Source organism: Heterodontus francisci, unplaced genomic scaffold (assembly GCF_036365525.1).
Source record: "Heterodontus francisci isolate sHetFra1 unplaced genomic scaffold, sHetFra1.hap1 HAP1_SCAFFOLD_218, whole genome shotgun sequence".
NCBI classification, from domain to species: domain Eukaryota; kingdom Metazoa; phylum Chordata; class Chondrichthyes; order Heterodontiformes; family Heterodontidae; genus Heterodontus; species Heterodontus francisci.
The window spans coordinates 1,412,348-1,419,612 of NW_027141931.1; the positions used below are offsets into that span (position 1 = coordinate 1,412,348).

At 54.3% G+C, this 7,265-nt stretch overlaps 1 pseudogene; it reads right to left on the bottom strand.

Annotated features, from left to right (window-relative positions):
* Positions 1–333: 333 nt before the first annotated feature.
* Positions 334–6,319, bottom strand: LOC137365661 (coiled-coil domain-containing protein 22-like; annotated as a pseudogene).
* Positions 6,320–7,265: the final 946 nt, after the last annotated feature.

Below are 7,265 nucleotides of genomic sequence, written 5' to 3' on the forward strand. Positions count from 1 at the left end.
CTGTGCCATGAGGTTACAGATTGTGGTTGAATACAGTTCTGCTGCTGCTGATGGCTCACAGCGCCTCATGGATGCCCAGCATTGAGTTGCTAGATCTGTTCGAAATATATCCCATTTAGCACGGCAGTATTGCCACACAACACGATGGTGGGTGTCCTCTTTGTGCGGTGGTCACTCCCACCAATACTGTCATGGACAGATGCATCTGCGATAGGTAGATTGATGAGGACGAGGTCCCTCTTGTTGGTTGCCTCACTACCTGCCGCATACCCTGTCTAACAGCTATGCCATTTAGGACTTGGCCAGCTCGGTCAGTAGTGGTACTACTGCCCTTTATTGGCTCCTCACCTCTTCGGAGTCCCTCGAGGACGATAAAGCATTGCCTACTGCCGCCATCTGATGGACCATGTGCTCGGCCTCCTGTGTACAAACAAGCAGAGGGCATGCTGAGTACGGGCGAGCTGCCCCCAAGCGTCAGCCCCAGAACGGCCGCGTTATAGAACATTAAGAACCTCGCCCATTCTCTCTCCCTTCCTCGAGGCGCAGCAGTGAGTCTTCGGCTGCGTTTGCTGACAATGCAGCCACTAGGTGGCGCAGCACTGGCACATGCGCAAGTGCAGCCTCTTCCACTGCAACGGCGCCGTCTGCGACGTCACAGGCCGCTGCCAGTAACAAAGATGGCACTGCTCAATTTGACACACAAAAAAAAAAATCCGAATTGAATCCAAGCCCTTTCACCCCTCAACGGCCACAATGGCCGCCTCCACAAACCGCACCTCCCCCCCCCACCCACGAACAGTACCTCCGCTCTCCCTTGCGATCACTTTTAACTGCCCCTCTGAAATGGCCCAACGAGACACTCAGTTGTCCAGGGCAATTAGGGATGGACACCCACATCCCATGAGAATAAAAAAAAAATCGGGCTACCCACAGCGTAATTATCTCTGGGCAATTCCCATTCCTACCTTCGTGAAGGTGAATTTATCGGTGCGTGTGAAACGGGAGCCCTTGGCGACAGTGGCTGCCTTTCCAGTGCCGGCGCATTGAAGGACCTGCGGGAAATCAGCGGCTGGGGGCAGCGAGCTCTGTGCCCCTGCGCCGTGCGGACCGTACTGCCGGAAGTGCTCTCGAAGCCGTTTCTGCAGCCGCTGGCCTTTTCTCGCTCTGTATTGCTGAGAACGGAAAGCAGAGCAACTTTGGAAACACAGCGTGCAAAAGCCCAAACCAGCTGCACGGCACCAGGAAGGCAGCCGAGAAGAAAGCTGTAACCCAACACCACGAATCCCTTCGCCTCTGGTCAGATAGGGCGCCGAAGGAGAACATTCAGTCCATGCCGGCTCTCCATGGTGCTAGCCTGTCAGTCCCACTTCCCCGCTCAATCCCTGAGAGTTTACTTCCTTCAAGTGCCCATCCAATTTTCTTTTGAAGTCATTGATCGGCTCTGCTTCCACCACCCTCGTGGGCAGCGAGTTCCCGGTCAGCATCACCCGCTGCGTAAAAATGTTGTTTTTCCTCACACCCCGCCCGCCGCCCCCCCCCCCCCCAGCATCTCAGGGCGGCACAGTGGCGCAGTGGTTAGCACCGCAGCCTCACAGCTCCAGGGATCCGGGTTCGATTCCGGGTACTGCCTGTGTGGAGTTTGCAAGTTCTCCCTGTGTCTGCGTGGGTTTTCTCCGGGTGCTCCGGTTTCCTCCCACAAGCCAAAAGACTTGCAGGTTGATAGGTTAATTGGCCATTATAGATTGTCACTAGTATAGGTAGGTGGTAGGGAAATATAGGGACATTTGGGGATGTTTGGTAGGAATATGGGATTAGTGTAGGATTAGTACAAATGGGTGGTTGATGTTCGGCACAGACTCGGTGGGCCGAAGGGCCTGTTTCAGTGCTGTATCTCTAATCTAATCTTGCCCAAAATCTACAACCCATGTCACCTAGTCCTTGTAGCGTTAGTTCACGGGAACAAGCTTGCTGAGTCTACCTTATCTACGCCTGTCGTAATCTTGTGCAGCTCTACCGAATATCCCGTCAAGCGCAAAAAAACAACAAAGCAAAATACTGCAGAGGCTGGAAATCTGAAATAAAAACAGAAAGTGCGGGACATACTCAGCGGCTCAGGCAGCATCCGTGGAGAGAGAAGCAGAGTTAACGTTTCGGGTCAGTGACCTTTCATCAGAACTCAATCGCCCCTCATTCTCCTTTGCTCCAAGGGGAACAACCCCAGCTTTTCCAACCTGACCTTGGAACTAAAATCCCTCATCCCAGGAACCATCCCGGTAAATCTCCTCTGCTCCCTCTCGAGGACCCGCACATCCTTCCCAAAGTGGGACTCCAGTTGTGTCCTAACCAGAGCTTTTATCAAGGTTCAGCTTAACCTCCCTCCTTTTGTGCCTCTATTTATGAAGCCCAAGATCCCATCTGCTCATTGTTCCTCTGCAAGGGAGACGATGAATCCAGACAAAGCGTTCCCCCGTGTTCAACCAGATCCCCTCCCCCGTGACGGCTGAAACCGTTTACATAGTTTTATTTAAAAAGGATGGAGCACTTACAATTCTAGGGGACTTCCCGTTGGCCTGGCAATGTGCTGGGTCACGTACCTCTGGGGAAAGGTGGGATACCAGGCCCTGGCTGTTCCACTCCGTCTCCCACTCCTGAACGGCGCTCTGCTCTGCCAGCGCCCGCTCCAGCAGAGAAGTGGCAACGAAGGAATGCTGGCAAGACTGGGCAGTGACGGGCAGGAGGTCCCGATCGTAATACTCCTTCACTTCTACAAAAAAATAAAAGAGGATGCAAAAAAAAAAAGCAATCGGTCAGCCCGACGCAGCGCAGAGAGTCGGACGGTGAGAGGACACGGACGGCAGCGCGTCACACTTTCAGCACAGCCACTGCAGACGCCGCTGCGTTCAATGAGCGAGAGGCGGGGTGGGGCCCACAGCAGGACGTCCGTTTAAACAACCGCGCCACAGCAAACAGTCTACAGAGTCTACTTAAAAATTCTTCACAATCGACAGCAAACGGAGCCCGCGGCCAGAACTACAGCAACGTCTCCGATTAAAACAGGGCGATTTCTCTAGCCAATTGCAGTGAGCAAAGGAGAGATTCATCATACAAACTGCAGGTGGAGAATCAATCCCCGTCACTTACAGCAGTGCAGTCTCCCAGTGTCACTGGCGGGCAAGTTACCCATTATCTCGGCTGGCAATAGTGCTCAACAATATATGCAGCCCACAGTCACGGTGCCAAAGGGACAGTTAACTACAGCTTCGAGAGAATGTGAAATCTCTGCCACACTACAGTGCACAATGTGACGAGGACGACCCAACCAGGAAAAATCCCCACTCTCCCAGAACTGTCTCCACCTGGACAGTCTCGGTCTAGGAGCACATCAGGAGACGGAGACAAGGAAGGTTAGCTGGTAACTGATTCCGCAGGTTAGGCACCAACTCCAACTAAAATTACAAATCATTGAAGATGTGCAAATGCCACAGACCTTTCGGAATTGTCTTTGCATTGGAATAGTTGTCAGGTAAACTGAGAGGCTGGGTGTGGAACCTCTGCATCAGACGAGAGCTCTGCAACGAAAGCAAAAGGGAAGTTTGAAGTGTTGTATCTACCATCTACAAGATGCACTGCAGCAACTCACCAAGGCTCCTTCGACAGCACCTTCCAAACCCGCGGCCTCTACCAACTAGAAGGACAAGGGCAGCAGACGTATGGGAACACCACCACCTGCAAGTTCAGCTCCAAGTCACACACCATCCTGACTTGGAACTATATCGGCCGTTCCTTCACTGTCACTGTGGTCAAAATCCTGGAACTCCCTTCCTAACAGCACTGTGGGTGTACCGACCCCACATGGACTGCAGCGGTTCAAGAAGGCAGCTCACCACCACCTTCTCAAGGCAATTAGGGATGGACGATAAATGCTGGCCTAGCCAGCGACGCCCACAGCCCATGAATGAATTAAAAAAACTGTCTGTTCAAGCTCTAACATCGTCCCAATAAACATTTTGCACGGGAAAGCTGGAGAGTAAATACGGAGCCAATAATTGCACATGACACTGCAGACAGAATCGAGACCAGAAACAAACCTGCTGGTTGATGCACTGAATCGACGCTGTCTCGAGGGAGATTCTCGACCAGGAACATGAGCAGATTTCGGATCTCGGGTTCACTGCTGTACAGGAACGTCTGGTACCCGATCTCTCCCTCGTATCCCAAATCCTAAAACACAAAGTAAACCACATAACACAGCCGCGGCAGCAAATCTCGATTCCAGCGTCAGCTAATGTTCCAGGCACGTAAGTCAACCGACCAGTCCCACGTGGCGGTGGACCCCGCATCAGGGGACGTGGAACCCCCGGGGGAGCCCTGCATCACCCGTACGAACCGGCAAGCGACCTGCGAGAACGGCGGAAGGGACCGCCGGCGGGCTTCCGAGCTGGACGTACCTGGCAGGCTTGGGCGAGGCTCATGCCAATCCGGAACCTGGCAGACATCCGGGCGGCAGCAAGTGACTGATGCCGTTCCCGAGGGGGGGGATCGATGAGGGGCAGGCACCGCACGACCGCCTCCACTATCAGCTCCGTGGAGAACTGCTTGATGCTGTCCACATCGTCCGAGATGTCACTGTGGAGGCAGAGAGGGGGGGAGGGAGAGGGAGGCAGAGAAGGGGGGGAGGGAGGGGAGGCAGAGAGGGGGGAAGGGAGGAGGAGGCAGAGAGGCGGGGAGGGAGGGGGAGGCAGAGAGGGGGAGGGAGGGAGAGGCAGAGAGGGGGGAGGGAGGGGGAGGCAGAGAAGGGAGGGAGGGGGAGGCAGAGAGGGGGGAGGGAGGGGGAGGCAGAGAGAGGGGAGGGAGGGGGAGGCAGAGAAGGGGAGGGAGGGGGAGGGAGGGGGATGCAGAGAAGGGGAGGGAGGGGGAGGCAGAGAGGGCGGAAGGAGTGGGAGGCAGAGATGGGGGAGGGAGGGGGTGGCAGAGAGTGGGAGGGAGGGGGAGGAAGAGAAGGGGAGGGAGGGGGAGGGAGGGGGAGGCAGAGAAGGGGAGGGAGGGGGAGGCAGAGAAGGGGAGGGACGGAGAGGCAGAGAGGGGAGTGAGAAAGAGAGGTAAAAACTAATCAAACTCCCAGACGGGCCGTGCCTCTCACTGCAGCCCTCACTCAGCAGACAGATAGTGGGGGGCTGTCACCCTCTCCATCTGGGGGTGAGGTGGGGCAGGTGGGCAGATCCCACTCGCCCGCTGGGGGCTGTTTCCGTCAGTGTGCACATCTGTCTCCCTCTCTCCCCCTCTCTCAGTCCACGTGCATCTATCCGTCTGTCAACCTCCAAACTTCTGTCCGTCCCTCCCACCCTGTCACCATCCATTTCTCCCCTACCCCCGCACACCATCTCTCCTGGTCTGAATGGAGGGGGTGCTTCTCTCCGTCTGCCTCTCCCTTCCGGACGGAGGGTCTGTCTCTCTCTCTGTGACTGTCTGTGTCTGGGTCTGTCTGGGTCTCTCTCTCTCTGTGTCTGTGTGTGTCTGTGTTTGTGTGTGCCTCTCTCTCTCTGTGTCTGTGTGTGCCACTCTCTCTCTGTGTCTGTGTCTGTGTGTGTGTCCTCTCTCTCTCTGTCTGTGTGTGTCTGCGTGTGTCTCTCTCTCTGCGTGTGTCTCTGTCTCTCTCTCTCTCTGTCTGTGTGCGTCTCTCTCTCTCTCCCTCTCCTTCTCTCTCCCTCCCTCTCTCTCTCTCTCTCTCTCTCTCTCTCTCTCTCTCTCTGCCTCTCTCTCTCTCTGCCTCTCTCTCTCTCTCTGCCTCTCTCTCTCTCTCTGCCTCTCTCTCTCTCTCTGCCTCTCTCTCTGCCTCTCTCTCTCTGCCTCTCTCTCTCTCTCTCTCTCTCTGCCTCTCTCTCTCTCTCTCTCTCTCTCTGCCTCTCTCTCTCTCTCTGCCTCTCTCTCTCTCTCTCTCTCTCTGCCTCTCTCTCTCTCTCTGCCTCTCTCTCTCTGCCTCTCTCTCTCTCTGCCTCTCTCTCTCTCTCTCTCTCTGCCTCTCTCTCTCTCTCTCTCTCTCTCTCTCTCTCTCTGCCTCTCTCTCTCTCTCTCTCTCTCTCTGCCCTCTCTCTCTCTCTCTCTCTCTCTCTCTCTCTCTCTCTCTCTCTCTCTGCCTCTCTCTCTCTCTCTGCCTCTCTCTCTCTCTCTGCCTCTCTGTCTGCCTCTCTCTCTCTCTCTCTCTGCCTCTCTCTCTCTCTCTGCCTCTCTCTCTCTCTCTCTCTGCCTCTCTCTCTCTCTCTGCCTCTCACCAGCCAGTCTGCGCCAAGGCCCGGATCAGGATTCGATCCACCTCCTCCATGTCTCCGGGATCCACTGGACGAGGCCCGTATACCCGCGGCCTCCCACCGTCTGACTGCACCCGGAGGTCAGGTGACTCATCGAGGCCGCCGGGAAATGTAGTTCCAGTGTGCACTTCCGGTACAGAGGATTTAAAGGAGCAGCGTCTCAGTATCTGATTTAAAGGAGCAGTGTCTCAGTATCTGATCTCAAGGAGCAGTGTCTCAGTATCTGATTTAGAGGAGCAGTATCTCGGTATCCGATTTAGAGGAGCAGTGTCTCAGTATCTGATTTAGAGGAGCAGTGTCTCGGTATCTGATTTAAAGGAGCAGCGTCTCGGTATCTGATATAGAGGAGCAGTGTCTCGGTATCTGAATTAGAGGAGCAGTGTCTCAGGATCAGATTTAGAGGAACAGTGTCTCAGTATCTGATTTAGAGGAGCACTGTCTCAGTATTTGATTTAGAGGAGCAGTGTCTCAGTATCTGAATTAGAGGAGCAGTGTCTCAGTGTCAGATTTAGAGGAGCAGTGTCTCAGTATCTGATTTAGAGGAGCAGTGTCTCGGGATCTGATTTAGAGGAGCAGTGTCTCAGTATCTGATTTAGAGGAGCAGTGTCTCAGTATCTGATTTGGAGGAGCAGTGTCTCAGTATCTGATTTAGAGGAGCAGTGTCTCTGTATCTGATTTAGAGGAGCAGTGTCTCAGTATCTGATTGAGAAGAGCAGTGTCTCGGTATTTGATTTACAGGAGCAATGTCTCAGTATGTGATTTAGAGGAGCAGTGTCTCGGAATCTGATTTACAGGAGCAGTGTCTCAGTATCTGATTTAGAGGAGCAGTGTCTCGGTATCTGATTTAGAGGAGCAGTGTCTCGGTATCTGATTTGTCGGAGCAGTGTCTCAGTATCTGATTTAGAGGAGCAGTGTCTCGGTATCTGATTTGTCGGAGCAGTGTCTCAGTATCTGATTTGG